At 37.2% G+C, this 16,064-nt stretch overlaps 1 long non-coding RNA gene across 3 annotated transcripts; it reads left to right on the top strand.

Annotated features, from left to right (window-relative positions):
- Positions 1-5,320: 5,320 nt before the first annotated feature.
- Positions 5,321-8,694, top strand: LOC110877073. 3 transcript variants are annotated; one of them, XR_002556730.2, is made up of 7 exons: positions 5,321-5,673; positions 6,340-6,448; positions 6,536-6,703; positions 6,923-7,124; positions 7,374-7,427; positions 7,503-7,577; positions 8,206-8,694. It is a non-coding gene; the product is annotated as an uncharacterized LOC110877073 (long non-coding RNA). The 3 variants fall into 3 exon arrangements; XR_002556729.2 differs by having other exon boundaries at positions 5,322-5,673; positions 6,390-6,448; positions 7,378-7,427; XR_002556728.2 differs by having other exon boundaries at positions 5,323-5,673; positions 6,390-6,448.
- The last annotated feature ends 7,370 nt before the right edge of the window (positions 8,695-16,064 follow it).

Genomic DNA, 16,064 nt, shown 5'->3' on the forward strand with positions numbered 1-16,064 from the left:
GCCTAAGAACGTCTATTCGGCTCTACAGTACGCGTATGACGGTCTGCGGGAAATCTACGAAATATCAAACGTTAACGAACTGAAACCGTACAAAATACTGACAACGCCGACAAGTACGAATTTTATACTAATATTTTATGTCTACAAATTTAGTTTTCGAACTTTTTGTACTTTCAAAACATCACAAACGCATGACGATCGAAAAACGCGACTTTGACCGTGATTGACGAGCGAACACGCAAACGCGATTAACAATACTAAATTACGTCTTTTGAATTTATAATAATAATTTACGACAACTTTTAGAAAAACGGGTGTTGAAAACGGGTCTCGTAAGAGATTTCGGGCCACTTGAAACACGATATTGGCCTTGTGGGCCTTGGGCCCAAGCCCATTAAAACAAACCCTATGTGTATAATAGTAGAGATGCACTAATCTCTTCATTTTTTTTTTCAGCCATAAACACCCCCATACCTTATCCACTGCCTCTCAAAGTTTTGATTTCTTTGTTTGCACCTACCCTAACACACACACAAAAGAAATCACAGACACCAAGTCTGTCTTTCCCTCTGTAACACCTCGAAAATTCATGTCCAATATATATATCGACACGTGTCATGAGCTTTAAACGTGTAATAGATCAAATATGAGGGACTAAAGTTGACAAACAAAGAATGTATGTGTGTAAAAGGATTCAAAGTGTCAACATTTGATAAATATATCTTTCAACAACCCTACACAACGTTTATACCCTTAAACGAATGAATTATGAATCATATGAAGCCTTTTGTGGAAGAAAGTGAAAGTTTACAAACCGCGAGGGTTAAAAGTGTCAATATGTTTAATTTATACCTCTGAGTGACCTTTTAGCGAACCCGAAGCTTTGTAACAATAAATTATGCTCACTAGAATATGTGATAAAAATTTCACAAGGTTTCGATATCGTATGAGAAAGTTATGCTAACATTCGTATATGAGGGGTTAAAAGTGTCAACATTGAAATTTAGGGCTTTTCGGGTGATCATAAAACTAACCGAGGACTTAACAAAGTTTGGTTATAACTTGGAGCCCTTAAAAGTCAAATTAAAGGGTTAAAAGTGCAAAATATTAAGTTAAAACCACCATTAAAAGGATCAGGGACCTAAAGTGTAATTCTGGAAAACATGGTAACCGGATGGGGGAGCCATACCGGCCGCGTAAGACTCTCTTAAGTCTTATGCGGGCCGCCTGAGACTGCCAGCAACAAAATTGCATGGCAGGTGCCTGTTCAGCTGCTTAACCGACTTATATGCCTGTAAATTGATACCGGGTGCTGTGCAAATGGGATTTCATGCAATAGGGACAGTTGTAATCATCTGCTAGCAACAATAGACTTGTTTGGTATGATCTTATGAGATTAAAGTCCATATATATATAGAACACCATTTGCAACATTTTGGGCACTTCACTTGGAATCATTCATAACTTAATTTCTGGAGACTCCTGGAGCTAAAGACCACTTCCTAAAGATCATTAGTCGTACTAAGGACTTCAGTAAGTGTCCTTAAGCTCTCTTAATTCAGTTTTATTAGTTTAATGGCCTAAAGTCAAACCCGTCGTAATTAAGGTTTGACTTAGTGATTAATCACTAATGGTCCAGTCAATTCTCGAATTGAAAGTACCTATGAGTTGGTAATTATGTGGGCAATAAACCCTTAAAACGGCACCATCTGATTTCCACTCTAACTAGATCAATTGTCGGGTCATACTTAATTATAAAAAGTCAACATAAAGCTAATTTCAAATAAACACATAATTAACAATGTAGAAGCCATGCAACCTGTTTTATCACTCATATAACTTGGTAATTAATGTAAGAACATGTCTAAGCATGTTCAACTCAACAATTTTCAGTTTAATCTCGGTTCGGAACCGAAAGTCGCAAAAGTAGACTTTTACTTTGACTTTCAGTTCTGACCCAATGTAGCATATTTTAGAAATGCCTTAGAGCTTTATTAGGACCCTATTATAGGTTAGTATAACCCTCTGTGATTATACAACTTGGTTCCTTAGTTATCCGAATCATATGCATGTTTCCGTTATATGCTTAAATGTTGACCATTATGCCCTTTTGACCCTAAAACAAGATTTTTACAAATATGAATGGACAAAAACCTTTGTTACTAAATTATAAACATGTCCTTAAATTTTCACATCAGTTTGAGGTCTAGATTAGGAGTTATGCTCAATATCGTAATTAAGAAGCTTTTTATTAGTTAAACGGCGTAATTAGCATAAAGCCTGTCTAAACCCAATTTTTTATACCAAACTTTTTACCCATTGATGTAATATAATATTTTGGGATTTTTGAAGATTTTTATTTATTTTTAGGCTGAGCATAACATAGGGTTATAGCTTTGATTCGGTAATTGTCGGTTATATCCTTTTCATGCATAAAATTAGTTTTACATAACATTTTGATACCAAACTTTTTGCTACTGATTTTATATGATAAATAAAATATTTTAAGCCTTCTGGAATGATAAAATTATCAGCTTTTCTTATAAAACCCGGAAATCGCTTAAAACCGCCTTTTTACGCGTTTTAAACGCATAGTATGAATTAAAACTATCTTAAACATATAAGACTTAATACCTACTAATGTTTTAAGTGAATTTTATAATTAAACAGTAAGCAAAGTTTTGAACTCAGAGTTCTAATTTTGACCTTTAAAGCTTATGTGAAATTACCAAAATGCCCCTACAGTGCATAATTTGGTTATAAAAGATAAATTTCACATATATACAATACCATACTGTTATGACTTATAAAAATAAGTATTTTTACTGATTATATCAGACCTGAAACTCATATTGTATTTAATCTCTTTTATAAGATTTAAAATGTCCAAAATACCCCCACGGGGCATAATTTGAGTTTAAATCCATTTTGGGCATAATGGAAGGTATCCTACTGATATCACAACATATTTAAGGCATATTAACTTAGGAAACCTGTTCATGACTCATTTGGTTACCCGTTACGCATTTTTCGCGTTCGGTGCGGTTTATGTAACTAGTTTGCATAAATTAGGCGAAACGGGTCAAACCTTATCATTTTTATCTCAAAATCCAGAATGTGTTTAGTTTACCCATATTATACAAGTATACAAACTTGTCAGGTCTAAACCACATTCTAATCTGGTCTTCGCTTAATCATGCGTTTTGAACCGTATATCTTCCTTTAAAACTAACCGGTCTAAGTTTAGGCTTAATTAAGACCCGTTAGGAATCTAATAGGTTATTAAAAACCTTCGTTCCAAATTAGGAGCCCAGTAAAAGATACTTGCACTCGCTGATTGTGATATATACTTTCTCAGGTAAATACTTTTAACTTATTTTCCGTTATACGGGCTTGGGATACGGTATTATAAAAATACCGCTTGGTCAGGTGTGTAGTCATTTAAATCGGATTGTGATTAATGTATTTACATAACCCGTTTTAATCTGTATTGTTTGGTATATGGCCTTTGGGGGGTTACTGACCATGTCCTGGATATCCTTGGCGTCATTCATTGAAATGGCCACGACTTAAGCACGAGGTGTAGGCATACACCTGACAGTTGCATATGTAAAAAGGTACTCCACAATAAGGAATTAACCTTGTGGGTATTATACCTGTGGCGTGTCAGTTAATCTTGTCCGGCTCTTCTAACCGGCCCTGACGGACGACAAATATGTAAAACTGTATACAAGATTATTTTTAAATAATTGTCCCAAGTTATAAAAGATGTTTTGTGCCTTGTGCATTCAAATCAATTTTCTTAAACTCTTTTCAAAATGAGTCGGTTAATTGTATTTACCAGTGTAAACTGACGTATTTTCCAAAAGGTTAAAGTGCAGGTACTAGACGGAATAGGCTGGCTACTCCGAGTGAATAAATAAAAGTCTTGCAAGCTTGGTCACTTAAAATCTGTTGAACAATTTTATTTTATTTGATCCGCTTATGGATCCTTTACATACCGTTTGTAATACTTTGATATTTTCTTTCAGTTGGTAATGTTTATATCTTTTGCTTCCGCTGTGCATTAAATTGTGTTGTTTGACTATGACGATATCAACTACGTCACGATACTCCCCACCGGGCCCACCGGTAATACGTGGAAATATCGGGGTGTGACAGGTTACCAGAGCCAACATTGAGTGAATTAAACACTAGCCTTTTGTGTTTAGTCTCAATGACACAATTTACACATTCCTCGACTTTTGAGTCTAGACAAAGAACTTAGGACTAATCCTAATTCATTTTATTTTGTCCTTTATTTGTTTCCTTTGTTGTTCTTTTGTTTGTTTTGACAGGTTTATCAAAATGCCACCAAGATTTAGAAGAGGACGAGGTAAGGCCCCAATTACGGGTCACGATCATGAAGCCGGACCTTCACACCGGCGAACCCCATCTATTACCATGAGTACAAGTCCTCAGGAAGATTGGAGGACGTATTTGGAGCCAGCGAGGCGATCCGTCTCGCTAAGTTTGTCACCCTCCTACCACCATTCATTCGGGCCCCAATCTGAAAACGAGCCCCACAACTCACCTCACTCCTTCATTCCTCTCCAACGCTCAAACTCACACCACTCCTTCAATGACCCAACACCCTATTTCACTACTAGAAAATGAGGCTAATGCAACTTTTTAAATGCAACCTTTTTTAATTGGGTTGCATTTGACTCTAATGCGAATTTGTTCAACATAAAGGTTGCATTAGAAAACTAATGCAACCCTTTTTAATAAAAGGTTGCAAAATTTTATTAAAATTGCAACCTTTATATTTAAAAGTTGCGAAATTCATTAAAAATTGTAACAATTTTCTTGAAAGGTTGCAAATTTTATTAGAATTTATAACTTTTATTAGAAATGTTATAATTTTTACCAGCATGATACATACGTAAAATATGCAAATTATGATAATATTCGATTACAATAGATGAATAATAATATTATTAGTATCTATAATTCAACAAACTATTACGTAACTTTACTAAAAAAACAATTGTTAACTAGTAATATATTTTAAACCAGCTATTAAAAAAAACGATAAAATGAGGCCAGTTGAAAAAAAAAAAACAAGATTGGGAAAAACAAGATTCATTAAATTAAATTACAATATAATAAAGATAAATAGAGTTTCAAAAGGAAAGACGAAATCCCAAAAAAATATAACGTGTTCGGTTAATTGGATTGTTAAATATGTGAGTTGATTAAAAATAGAACAAAAAATAAATAGAAAAGGAAATAAAACAAGAAAATGAAAAAAAAAAATACAAAGAAATAACTCCAAACAGGTTTGGGGCCGAGCCGTCGAGGGCACGGTTTCGAACACCGGAATCACATATTCGCAGCACACCCTCTCTCTTTATCAGTTTGATTTGAAATTAGGTTTTTAGTGGTGATCGATCAGCAACAATCATTTGATGGCGGCAATTTTGCACATAAAATTTTTCGTTTCCCCCTCTCTCTTTCAAACCGATATCAGATCTAATATTAGCGGCAATTACATTAAAAATTTAGTTTCCCTCTCCACTCTCAAACGGCGTAACCCAATTCAACCGTAAGCGAGTGGTTCAACCACCAGAAGTTGTTCAATCTCCTGTTGTGAGTGGTTCAATCGATGCTTCAACCCACCTTCAATTCGTGGTCAGTTAAAAAGAATATGTATATGTTCAGTTTATTAGAAATATGTGATGTTGTGTTTATTTGAATTAATGTAACTATTTGTCTCATTAGATCTAAACGCCGATTCAGTTAAATCTTGAAAAATAACATCATGTTGAATCTGCGTTTTATTTTTTCTCAAAATACCATCATGTTGCTTAATTCTGAGTTAATTTGTGTGTAATATGTGGCGATGGATATTGATTCTTGAATGTTCAGCCAGTTAGTCTAATACTATGTTACAATGATATTCTTTATCACTTAATCATGTTTTAAGCATTGGTGGTGATGTATATTGATGAGTTATCAATTATCACCTTGGTAATTTTCATGTTTAAGCATTGGTGGTGATAGATATTGATTCTTGAGTGTTTAACTAGTTAGTAAATTGCTATGTTATATTGATATTATTTTGTCACCAAATCAAAACCTAGGTACTTTAGCATCTGCGTCTTAAGGATAGTTTGGTTTATTTGACACATTTCCATTTCGTTCATACTAATTCAGAAGGTTGATTCATGTATGTCTGCAAGAGTTGCACGTGCCAGTACTGTTCTTAACTTATAACTAGCAGCACTTTGTACAATCTGATGTCTAAACTTTATTTGCCATGTGGTTCCTTCTTACTAATTGTCTTCTTTTCTCCAGTAATCACCATATGATATACTGAATTTGTCAACGTTTTTAACTTATGCCAGCTTAAGGCCAGGCCTCAACGTAAGTTTATGAGAATGAAGGGGTATTATAAGATCTCAAGGTATGTAAGTTTAGTGAGTTAACTATACCTTTGCTTGTTGTTTCAGTACTTTTGTTATTCCTATTTATTGATTGTATTATATTTTAGATGACAAGATGAGGCTAATAAGGACGAGGAGTATGAAGACATGGATGATATGACAAGTTACATTTTATTTAGCAAAATGACTTACTTATTTTATGATTCTTTAGATGCCTATGTGCAAGTGAAAATGATGATCTTTAATGGATTGATAGTCAAATGCCATCCTAATAGGTATTATTCTTTTATAATTGTAATATGCAAATTCCCTTTCTTGTAACAGTTACTGTTTGTTTTTGACACATGCAACAGGTATATTTTTGTTTACTTTTCATGGATGTTGACTTATAAACATGTAGACTAATAATGACCTGTTTTAAGCTTCAAAGTTTTTAAACTTTTAAGTTAATTTCAAACATTTTTGAACAAATTGGTTTACCTTTATGGTTCCAGGTTCTCGTCTCAAAATTCTTTTGGTGCCTGAGTGCCCCTTCTCTTCAGTCCCCTCTGCTTCTCGTTGCCGCCCTTTCTTTGCTAGACCGTCACTAGAACATTATTTGGTAGTAGCTGCCCCCACCGGTGTGTAGCTGATTACTTGAAGAAGGCGGTTGGGTGCCTGCAGTTTTGGCTTCGTAGAATGCTTAAAACTAAAGCGGTATGCTCATTCTCTAAATGGAATTTAGGGTTTATAATTAATAGACATTATAACACTTGCCATTCGTCAAGTTTTAAAAAGCTAGTGCATCGATTCATCGTTTATCTGCCCATATATTGAATATCACAAACTAACAACTTTTGTTTTTTTTCAATTTTCAGTTCTTAGTATTTAATAATGTGGTAACTTGTTTTGTTTGGAAATTATAAGTTGTAATAAATGCTATGGATTATATGATATGTGAACTAGGTAGGAAGGTAGCATGGAGAGGCCCACTTAGAAGAATTTCCAAGTTTGATCAGGGTATGGATTTTTTTTCATTTCTCCGTTGATCTTGGCATGGGTTTAAATTCTTTTACTGATATTTCTTTTTTGAAGGGTCCCAAGGTCGTTGACAAAAATAAAGAGATTTCTTCTCGCAACAAATTCCTTGGCTTGCTGAATAGAGATGATGTAAGTAACCAATCCCTTTTTGGTTTAAACAAGGTCTTTCTTATGGGTTAAAATAACATGGGCAATTTGTGGTCACTAGATTGGGATACTAATGTAAAGTAGTAAGAATATTATACTCTTGTTAGTTTAAGATCTTTAATATATGTTTACTGATGTAAAGTAATATTAATATTATAATAATAATATAAATAATAAATAATAATGATGATTTATTTTCAAGTTCTGCTGAGATTTTTGGTTGTTTTGTTGTAAGGGGTTAACTTAACCAAATAAGCTTCATAACCGATTAACCAAAGTCGACTTAATTAAAACTGATTGGTTATCATTGATAAATTTGATAAATATGATGACACTGCAACGTAAATTGTAAGTTCTTTCTAGTTTTTCTTTTTGAAAGTTTGTTTGAAGAATTACGTATTTGTTGACGTTTAAAAGTCAGTTGCTTGTTCTATGGCTCAAATCATTTGGCTATGAAGACATTCATTTTGCAATTGTGGTATGATAACAAATGCACATATAATATATGGTTATGTTCTTTCTGTTAGTTTATTGGCTATTGTTTTTCAACAAGCAACTTGTATTTTTGGTTAATTGGTTGCTTTTTTTTTATTTCATTCCCGTTTTGAAGGAACAAATGAAGAACTACAGATATTTAGAAGAAGATGAAGTGATTTGGTTGATCCTTTTATCCTTGTAATGAACAAGGAGCATGATGGCTACATTTGACTTTATGAAGAGGTGTTGCTTTAAAAATGATGAACAAAATGGGAGATGTTGAGGAACCCACATGATTTCGGGTGGGCTTAACTAATAATTCAAAGCGAGCCTTGAAGTGAAAAAGACACAGTTGCTTGAAATTCAAGAGAACCATCAATGAAAAAAAGCAAAGCTAGAAGCTATATAGAGAGATTTTGACAACCAATGAGCAAACTTTGAAACTACGATGCAAAGTATCATTGAAAAACTATCTATTGGAGTACTTGAAGTTCTTAGAGATGAGCAGGAGGTTTCCGTTACTTTTTATCATTGTTATTTTGATTAAATTGTTATTTTGAGTCTAGACGTATTATGATAAAAGATTATCTATTATATTTATGTTATTATTGTGCTTGTGTAATTGAGATACTATTGTACATTAATAGAAATTTTTGTACTTCAAACGACAATTCTTTAGAGTTGCATTTGACAATAAAAAGGTTGCATTTGTTGTTACTGAATCTTAAAAAAATGTTGCATTTGACGTAAAAAAAAGTTGCATTTTAGTGTAATGGAGGTTGCATTTGAGATAACAAGGGTCGCATTTGAGTGTTGGAAAAGTTGCATTTAAAGGTAAAAAAGTTGCATTAGCATATAAAAAGGTTGCATTACAAAAAGGTTGCATTTGAATAGTATATGCAACCCTTTAAAAAACGGTTGCATTAGCTAAGAAAAAGGTTGCATTAGGTCTAATGCAACTCCACCTAATGCAGCTTTTGATAAAAGGTTGCATTAGGTCTAATGTAACTTTTTCAAGGCCTGATGCAACTTTTTAACGGGGTTGCATTAGGTTCATTTTCTTGTAGTGTTTCCATAGCCTGTTCCACCCGGCAAACCTGATTGAAGAACCAGTGGGTTTTTACCCGTTGGGACCAGAGGATCACTTCTCTGGTGACCATGCTATGGACATGGATGAAGATACCGATCCCGCCGAACCTCCAACCGGGACACCTACTCACCCCATCGAGATCTCAGATGGGTCATCTTTTCATGGATCACCTTACCGTGGTCCAGACAGCTACCAGGCGAGATTTTCCCAATATGATTGGGTATTTACTCCCTCCTACCACTCATCGCCTCAGCAGCAGCAGCAACAAGATCCCTTTGAGGATTCGCGTTTTGTAGCGGTCACTCCACCGCCACCACCACCAGTTCAGCAGCCGCCTCCGGAGCCACCGAGGCGAAGAAGATCAAATGCACGGATGTCCGTACGAGGAGGAGTGCGTATCAACACCCCTCAACCTTCGAGTGGCAGCCACTACCCGCCGCTTTATGAAGAGCCGCAAATGGGTGCGCCTTCAAACCCCGTCTCTGAGGTAGACTCCGCGCCAGTAGCGCCACCACCGATGGGTTATGATAACCCAATTCCTACATACGCTGGTGCAGCGGCGTATAACCCGTTCGAACAGCCGGCCCATACCAACTACGCTGAAGCCGACCCATACCTTGTAGCGGCGAACTACAATGCTCTCCACCCTGAGGGGCCGTATGGAGCTCCCTGGGGAGTTGGATACCCAACTTATGGGTACCAACACCCGCCACCTCCTCAACCTCCACACCAGCAGCCGCCGCAGCCGCAATTGATACCACCAGAGCAACAACAACAACAGGAGGTTCTCCAAATGTTGAGCCAGGTAGAGCGGGAGGTCCAAGAAGAGCGTAGGAACAATCGCGGTTTTCTTAAAGGTCTGGCGAGTTTAATCATGGGGAAGACCAAGAAACGGGATTTTTGAAGATTCCTTATTTATTTATTTAATTGTATTGTAATTTCCTTATTTTAAATCAAGTCCCTGCGTGGACATCTATTTCTGTATTCAGTCCCTGCGAGGACATGTATTTCCAGTTTAGCCCCTCTGTGGGCATGTTATTTCTGTTTAGCCCCTGCGTGGGCAAGTCATTTCAGTTAGAAGTCTCGTTTAGGCAATCATGTACTTCTTTAAATTTTAGTGGAATGTTGAATTTAAAATTTCATTTTTGTCATTTTATGCATAAATATAATATATGAAATAAATAAAAAAATTTCATTCCTTTTATAAGATTTGCCATTATATAAAATAAAATCTTAAAGGCAAAGCCTAGTCCATATGTCATACAAAGACAGGGCCAAGATGGTAGTCCTTATTAAGATTCAGATCCTTGTTAACATCTGAAAAACATGTTAACACTCCTGACAAATGTGATTCGATAAAATCGCATAAGTCATCCTTATATTGAATTCTTCCAATTTGTTTATTAATTAAACATCCATTAGCGATGTAATGCCTACGGGCCTTATTCATTGTCATATAAGACAAAACACAGCTGTAGTCTACGACTCCCTGTCAAGAAAAGGTAATGAACTACGATTCAAACCTTAATGCCTCGATCCTATAAAATCCTGGCTTATAATTTAAATTGTCCCTGTGACTTGGCCTTTTTGCTATTGTTATTATAATTTAATTAAAAACAAAGGATATTATAATAAAAATCCTGAATGAATATACCTAACAAATTAACCTATATGGTTATTAATACCATGGTTAATAAATAATCGAGAATGATAGTACTTGTAACACCCCGTGTTTTCGAATGTCAAAGTCAAAGTCAAAGTCAAAGTCAACTTTGACTTTCTTTGACTATAATTATTCTTTTTTTTTCATGTTTTATTGTATTATGTGGAGTAAGTGTTGTAATCAACAAAGAATCGAAGTAATCGAATGTTTAATCGACGCGAACCGACTTACGACTGTGAATAGTAGGAAGTAACAATGCGATAAAGTTAATCAATCAGTGATCAAGCTAATCAAATCATCAATCGAACTCGAAATCTCGAACTATGTGAATTTGGTGTTATATTACTTGTGTGTGTGCCTTACGTGTTACCTGTGCGTGCTTATTTTATGTTTTGTGTGGTATTCAATCGAAACTCGAATCTCAAATCGAATGCAATCGAAATCGAATTACGACGAATGGTAACGTAAGGATAGGGTGAAATATAGATGATTGTATGTTAGATATAGTAGTTGGGACTGAAAGTAATTTGAATAGGAACTCTATCATACTCATATCGTCTTCAATCGAAATCGAAATATCAAAAATCGTCGCACTGAACACTCGAACCAGGCTGTTGATCGATCAGGCTATCAGCCGATCGAACAGCCCAGCCGATCGGCCAGCCCTTTCCTCTTTTGGAGCCTATAAATAGGGCTGTCATTGTCATTCTTTCCACTTTTGGAAACTCTCTGACCGACCAGCTCGTGCTCCCCCTCTTTTCTCAGATTTCTTCCGATTCCGGTAAGTTTTCATCCTAAATCTTGTACTTTCTTGATCAAAACATGCTCCTACACCTTTCTATCTTTCAAATCTTGATTTCTAACCGTGAAATCATCAAGATCTAAGCAATCTAGGATGATGTCATCATGGTGTTCTTTAAGAACATCATGTTTTGGCCTTAATCCACCATGAATAGCTCGGATCTAACCGATTTCCACATAAACAAGTTAAGATCTATCAAAGATCTAAACGTTTAATTGATGTGAAGGATTGAAAGAAGGAATTCCGACCTTCTTTCAACTCTTTTACACTCAATGCCTTCAAAACCAGTAGAAACGGAGCTTGAGCCAACGCACTAATCATTCGAATGATTGTGTGGTTCAAGATTGGATTCTATCCACGAGGTTCACCGACTTCGGGTTAAACATTAAACCGCCGTTCCGAACCGTTCACTGGCCGGATTTGGGTGATTCCTGTCTGAGCAGGGGAAACAAGTAAGAACGAAGGTTCCATGGCTCAGCTCGTTGTCAAACTACCTCAACATAACGTCAAATAATCAGAACAGCCAAGTGTTAGACGAACAGGCCGACCAGGTCAGGATGCTGGCCGAATGGTTAGGCTGTTCGAACGAACAGCCCAACCAATCGGACATGCCAGCCGATCGACCAGGCCAGCCGATCGGCTAGCATATAGCCCCACACTTTGACAATTTCATGAAGTATAGTATTGAACGAGATGATGTCCGATCGAACAGCCGTTTTTCAACATTACTCCTCGGATCATGAGATACTATGCTTCAACACTTAATCGATTTTCAACTCGTTCGACGTATTGGAATGCCACCCGATCGAGCATGCTGTTCGATCGAGTGACATCCTGCTGAGGACTACTACTGAAGTTCCTAACCGATCGGTTAAGCCGGCCGATCGAACATACCGTTCGATCGATCGACCTGAAAGGTAAGAACACTTCAGTGTTCTTAAATACTACAACGAAAACTTCAAAAGTTCAAACCATCATACACAAACACATCCTACTCAAAGGAAGAAACAATCCACTCGAACAATCCAGCCGATCGAGCCTACCGACCGATCGAACAGACTGTCTGAACGAACTGTCTAGCCGAACGAACAACCCATTCGATCGAACCTGCTGTTCGATCGACCAGGTTGTTCGACCCACTTACACCTGTTTCTATTTTACGTGTATCCATCGTTATGCTATCGAACTGTTCAGGCTAACCCTACTCTCAAGCGCTCCCTTCAATCCATCAATCAATCGTTATGAGTATACTCGATCCCTTTTTGCTTTCAGCACTTTTGGGTGTTACATACGTTACTTATATCAAAACAAAATCGATCACACTACTCAAACGATTTGAACGCTAACCAATATGCATGTATTACGTGACTAAATGAATGCTTGTTGATTGTGTTTGCACGTGGAATGTTGTCTACCTGCCTTAACGACGTAGTACTGTAGTTTGGACTCAGCACCCGTTCACACGGGGGTTGTTAAGGACAATTACTTGCATGGATTACGGTGGTAATCATGTATTGCGAACCGTCTCAGACGGTCAACCCGCAGTCATTGGTATCGATAGGTCCATGTCGATAATTAACATGCTTCGTTTTCCTCTGTGTACGTGCTGGTTATGCGTAAACTATTCGAACTCTATATGCTATTATCAAACTTGTATGCTCACCTTTACATTGTATGTATTGACTTTATTTTAACGTATGTGACAGGTGTTTAAGATGTTTGCTTGCTAGGAAATCGAGGCTAGAATAAAGCTCTAGAGGCCCCCAACAAATAGTTATCTGTCAGGAAAAAGCAACTAGAGCATAGTTGTCTGTAGATCTTGTCAGGCTGGGTCTTTAGGAGCATTTGAACAATATTTATCTGTTTTATTTAAAATCTGAGTTGTCGGAACAGAATACTTGACTGGTTGTTATCTGTAATAATTTGTTTGTTATTTGGGACACGGTATGGGACGTGTTATTTAAACTAAATAGTGATAATAATTGTTATGGAAACTTCTGGACAATCTGTTTCGCTCAGTGCCATGCCCCGATGATTCCGCCATCGGTTGGGGTGTGACGGTACTGTTATAACTTCTTAATAAATCACTGTCATCATTTTATGTAGCAAGCAAGCTACATGGCAGAGTCTGAGGAAGTCAACAGTCACCCTTTGGAAAATCATGATATAACCAGAATTAACATAACTGGGGGAGAACTTCAAGCTTTAATCGATAGTGCCGTTGCTAAAGCTGTGGATAGACAGCTAAGGGAATCAAGTGGTACGCATTGCAAAACTTTATCAGTACCCCATTCCAAATCTCACCCTAAGACTCACTCTGAGGCTCATAGTAAGCCACCTTCTAAACAACATGAGTCAAAGAAGGATGATGATCGACACTCCTCAAATCAGAACAGTGTTCCATCAAAGAAGATTGTATTTGATCGTGAACCACGTACAAAAACCTGTACCTATAAATATTTTGTCTCCTGCAAACCCAGGGATTTTACTAGGGAAAAAGGAGCAATTGACTGTATGACATGGTTGGATGAAATGGATACCGTGGTTGATATCAATGGTTGCGCTGATAGGGATGTGGTGAAGTATGTATCCCAGTCATTTAAAGGAGATGCACTAGCATGGTGGAAGTCTCTCATTCAAGCTACTGGAAAGGTCCCACTATACAACCTGAACTGGGATCAGTTTGTTGCTCTTATTAAGGAGAATTACTGTCCTCAACATGAGGTTGAAAAGATCGAGACTGACTTCTTGTCATTGGTTATGAAGAACCTAGATTGTCAAGCTTACCTCACAAGATTTAATACCATGTCTCGATTGTTTCCGTATTTGGTAACACCGGAACCCAAGCGAATTGCCCGTTTCATTGGGGGTTTAGCCCCGGAGATCAAGGCCAGCGTAAAGGCATCTCGACCTACTACTTTTAGGTCAGCAGCTGATCTATCCTTATCCCTTACTTTGGATGCGGTCAGGCTGAGATCACTTAAGAACTCGGAAGAAGGTAAGAGAAAACGAGAGGATGATAACTCACGACGGTGTGAGAAGAAGCATAAGGGAAACACAGACCACAAGAAGAAGTTTGGGTCTAGCAAGGGTAGTCAGCAAGCGGATGAGAAGCCAAAGTGCAAAACCTGCCAGAAACGTCACTTTGGAAAATGCAGGTTTGAATCTAAGTCGTAGTCAAAGCCGACTGCATGTGGGTTATGCAAGTCCAAGGAACACAAGACATTAGACTGCAAGAAAATAAAGGATGCGACGTGCTATAACTGCAATGAAAAGGGGCACATCAAGACCAATTGCCCTAAATATGCCAAAAAGCCTGAAGAAGTCAAAAAGACCAACGCAAGGGTCTTTCGAATGGATGCACGAAAAGCCGTTCAGGATGATAATGTGATAACATGTACCTTCCTTATAAATGATGTTTATGCAAGGGTGCTTTTTAATTCGGGTACGGATAAGTCATTTGTAGATGATAAGTTTTGTAAGTTGTTGAATTTACCTGTTAAAACCCTAAGCGTGAAATATGAGGTAGAATTGGCTGATGGTACCTTAGAAACAGCCTCAACTGTGTTAGATGGATGTTTTATATCCATTAGGAACCACTCTTTTCCGTTATCCTTAGTTCCTTTGAAATTGGCTGGTTTCGACATAGTTATAGGCATGGACTGGTTATCTCATAACCAAGCCCAAATCATGTGTGACAGGAAACAAGTGGTGATCAAGACTCCTTATGGCGAGCCACTTATCATACAAGGGGATACCCAGTGTGGGTTGCTTGAGCAAGTGTCTATGCTCACGGCATCTAGGTGTTTGAAGAAGGGTTGTGTCATTTATATGGCACAGATAACTATTGATGATCAAAAGCCCAAGATTGAAGATATCCCCATCATTTCTGAATATCCGAAAGTTTTCCCTGAGGAACTACCTGGTTTACCACCAGATAGACAAGTAGAGATTAGAATCGACATTATGCCTGTTGCAAGAGCACCTTACAGATTGGCACCAACAGAGATGAAAGAGTTGAGGACCCAACTAGATGATTTGTTAGCCAAAGTTTTATTAGACCTAGTTCGTCTCCTTGGGGAGCACCAATCCTGTTTGTAAATAAGAAGGATGGATCGATGCGTCTATGCATCGATTATCGCGAGCTTAACAAAGTCACTATCAAGAATAGATATCCATTGCCCAGGATCGACGATATGTTCGATCAATTGCAAGGGGCAAGTTACTTCTCCAAGATCGATTTGAGGTCAGGCTACCATCAACTAAAGGTTAAAGATGAAGATGTAAACAAAACTACATTTAGGACTCGTTATGGTCATTACGAGTTCTTAGTGATGCCTTTTGGGCTCACTAATGCACCGGCAGCATTCATGGATCTCATGAATCGCGTCTGCAAGCCTTACTTAGACAAATTTGTCATCGTCTTCATTAATGACA

The sequence above is a fragment of the Helianthus annuus genome, chromosome 4 (genome assembly GCF_002127325.2).
Source record: "Helianthus annuus cultivar XRQ/B chromosome 4, HanXRQr2.0-SUNRISE, whole genome shotgun sequence".
In the NCBI taxonomy this organism is placed as follows: domain Eukaryota; kingdom Viridiplantae; phylum Streptophyta; class Magnoliopsida; order Asterales; family Asteraceae; genus Helianthus; species Helianthus annuus.